This window comes from Oncorhynchus tshawytscha, linkage group LG25 (assembly GCF_018296145.1).
Source record: "Oncorhynchus tshawytscha isolate Ot180627B linkage group LG25, Otsh_v2.0, whole genome shotgun sequence".
Classification (NCBI taxonomy): domain Eukaryota; kingdom Metazoa; phylum Chordata; class Actinopteri; order Salmoniformes; family Salmonidae; genus Oncorhynchus; species Oncorhynchus tshawytscha.
In genome coordinates, this window is record NC_056453.1 from 27,637,606 (window position 1) to 27,641,700 (window position 4,095).

A 4,095-nucleotide genomic window follows, 5' to 3' on the forward strand; every position below is an offset into this window, starting at 1 on the left:
CCTGCTCTTATTTCCGCTCTTCAAGGCAGCTTAGTATTTTGCTTTCTCTATCCCACCACATCAGCTCAACATGTTGGAAGAATGTTTGGCTCCTATGCTCAACATTGGCTCCCATTCAAACACAAAAATGTTGTCTGTTAATTAGGCTTTGATGAGCAACATGTAAAATGATTTCACACGCCTCCTTTAGCCAAAAACAAGCATGTAGGGTGCAAAATGAGTTTCTGATGTGAATAGTCCTTAACTGGCTCGTTAAGGTGAGACAAAGGCAGGATATCTTTAAATGAAGAGGGAAATGTATATCCTGATCTTGGCGATAAATCCATGTTAATAGTTTGCTTTACTGTTTATCCCTTCCAAAGTTACTCATCTCAGTAAAGTAACCATAGCGTTTAAACTGGTTCCAGCATTTTAATCAGTGTGTCATGTTTAAAAGAGAAACATTTAATTGGCATGATGACTACTAGGCATTTCATCTAACTCCAATTTTTGAATATTTTTTTCATTTGAACACACACAGGTAAATGCATATTTGCACACATGTTGGTTTTCTCCGTTTTGAGAATATTTACCTACTTTCAGTTCTGCGTTGTATCGCTGATGTATTAAGTGTGTGTGTGTGTGTGTGTGTGTGTATAGCACTTCAGTACCATTATCTTGGTTTTGTTGTAGCTTGTTGCAAATGCTTTTTGAGATGGTGGTGCTGGCTGGGAAGTTGTGCATGTTTATCAAATGTAATTTGTACAGTACCGGTCTGACTCTTAGTAATAATAAAATAAAGTAATATCAATAACAAACTGGCAATACAAATCTAGAACAAGATTCAAACTAATAAAAACATTGTAAATGTCAGTTTATATATCTATAAGAAATTCATCCGCGTATTTCTTCGAGGGAAATATTGTCTTAACCGTTGCTGCATAATCCATCACAATCGCCCGTGTACCTCATATGTCCATCAGGGGGAGACATTTACCTTGGAATAGTATTTCATTTGTTAAATTGCAATACGCACTGCTAGCTGAGAATTAGACAACTAAATGGGATAACGGATAGTTTTATATTAATCAGTTCGCACTATCAATGAGGATTAATAATGCCTATAAGATAGGCAGTACCAACTCTTTCCTCAAGTATTTTATTCAATTTCATTGTCTTCTAGTTATCAGTAGTGGTCATGCTAATTTGACTACATCTAAATAAAAACAGTTATTCCAGTCATGGTGGGAGATGGAGGGTGAAACCTCAACCAGGGATAGGACATGGATAAGAACAGCTGATCATTGCCCATACAAACAGGTTGGTATCACCTTCATAAAACGAGCAGCTCGAGCTACTACACAACACGGAGCATTGGTGTCAAGTTTAGGCCAGCCAGCCTTCAGCTCATCTCCATTGTGTGACAAGTCACGGATAGACCATATCACACAGCAGGCTGTTGCTTCTCTTTCCGGTTTAGAAAGGAAGTTTACCATTTACACTAGGAACAAAACGAAAGCTAACGGTAAACGAAACAGGGAGGGTCCCACCTGAATTTGTCTAATAGAAACTTGTTTAAATTGCAAAACAATTTCCATTTGGAGTAAGCTTTCTGTTGCATAAGGTTTTGCAACCAAGTCTGACTAATGAATACATCCCAGGGCACTACTCTGTTTGCCCTTCATATTTGAATCCTTGAGTAAGGCCTCTGTTTGCCAGCCACCACTGTATTATACTAGAGGGTTAAGCAGATCCTACAGACATCCAAATTAGTGCTGCGGGAACCAAGACAGTTTGTTTGCCTTTCACCTGTGGCCTAGACACAAAGAATGCTATAGAAGCCTGGGGATGTGCAGTTACACCACCAAATAAAACCTGTGTTTAGCTTAAGGTCTTATGGTCACTCGCTCTGCAGTTTGGACAGAATTGTACAGTTTTATGGCTTCATCTAAATGTCTAAGCGTTCCTCACAGCCATAATACAGTATGTGTATTGCATTGCTTAATTGTACGTTATCTATGGTCACTATCCACAACCTAGATCATACAGGTCCTACTTGAAAGTGGTTTGAGGTTACGAGGTTCACACTTCGCACTGCATCCGTTCTCACCACATCCCATTGGCAGAAAAAAAGCACACGCCCAAAAGCATGCACCCCCCCTGTTTAGAATACACACAAAGGGGTCTCTCGCTCTCTCTCTCTCTCTGGCCTGATGGTCTGGTCAGTATAAGTGCTAGGGTCACGAATGAGCCATCACCAGGCAGTGGGAGAATGGGCCAGCTTCCCAATCCAAGTGTGGTAGGCCTGTAGCCTGGGCCAAACAGGCCAGGCCAGGTGGCCCATAACGGTCTCATTAGAGCAGATGTGAGGCTGTGGCCGTCTGCTGTGCTGCTGTGGCTGTCTCTGCCCTCCCCTTCCTCTGCTGCTTCTATTGGCCTGAGAAGCCCAGCAGCTGTTTACTGAGGGGCAGCCTAGGCCAACGCCTGCCTGATCCCTGACCCTCGCCCCCTAATGGGGGTAGGGAGGCAGCAGATGGGGGTGGGTCAGAGGAGGGGTGGGCCTGCCTTGGGTAGAGTGAGGCTGGGTGGAAAGGGGGAATTCATGAGGGAGTAGTAGTGGTGGCTGTTGCTCTGACTGGGTTGAAAGGGTTCGAGTTGATTGGACGTATGATGGGGGAGTAGGGGTTGGGGGAGGGGGGTTCAACGCAGCCAGGGTCTCTGACAGTCAACACAAGGGCAAAAGACCTGGGGGTGAAAAAGCCTTCTTGTTGAGTTTGAGTGACTGGAAGCGTCCATTAGTCATTGCACATGTGTATCTATTTGTTTTCTGTGGATGATAATGAGACAGACAGGCTTTCTACCAATCACCATTACATGTCTACAGCAGGGGTTGTTGTGCACAGTAGCTTTGAAATCCTGCCTGATACAATCTCTCCTGTCAATATATACTATGTCAATGGTTTTATTTGATGGTAAATAAAACAAACTGTACAACAAAGAAACATTACAAAATCAGGATTTCCAAAACTTTCACAGCCTTACATTTTAGTCATTTAGCAGATGCCCTTATCCAGTGTGACTTACAATTAGTGCCTTTCCCCTCTAATCTCCATATAGTGCGACTCAGTGGTGGTCGTCATCGGCCAGAAACAGAAACAACATTCTGTCTTGAGTAACAGCAGCAGCATGAGGCTGTGGCTGCATGTGGCTGGACATTTGCCGGCCCTGTGTCTCCAGAACGGACAGGTGTTGGCGTCAGCAGTGTCCAGACTCGTTCCGGCAGCTGCTGCGGCCACAACCCCCTCCCCCCTCTGACAGATGTAGCCACACCACCCGGCAACTTTATGGACCCTGGGCTGTTTTGACTTTAAATATTTGCCCAGGAGGGACAGCCCTGTTTGGGCAAGGGGTTGAAAAGAGCTGGGTGGCTTCTCAGCGTCACGGAAATAAAACCTACAGAAGATACTTAGACAGTTGACTTGACACCACGGAAGGGTGTTTGGGGAAAACACAAATTCCCAAGTCTTTGCAAGTCCATTTTGGAATGTTAACAGGCTTTGAGAACAATTTGATATTGTGCAACAGAGGAAGATGGGCCCACTAGTCAAAATGACAATTACACAGAAGTGACATTTACCATCTAATGTCATCACATTTAGTGCAATGATTATTCTGTTGAAATAGTTTATTGTAAAGAAAAAAATAAGAGAAACGGGAAAAAGTAGCCGCACACTTCATGAATGATGACAGCAGGGTGGATGTACAGTACCACCTGAGTTAAATGTTCTATAAGGCCTGAATTCTACTGCCATTCAATAATCATTTTTTATCATTTTATAGTGTACAAATCCTCCTATGAGTCTTGACTCATAAACATCCTAAACGCCTATGAAGGTGACATCCAACCTTCAGGTTGTTTTTAAAGGCGTTATTGAAGTCTCTTAATTTACTCTGTAGATTATATCATTAGAGGAAAGGTAGAACATGTTTCTATATCTTTATTTTAAAGACACTGTAGGCTGGGGTTAGAGCTAATTACAGTGAAAAGGGTAGAAATCCGGTGCTGATCTTGGGGAAAAATGTAATCCAGCTGGATTCAAAGTCTCTGAGGGAGTT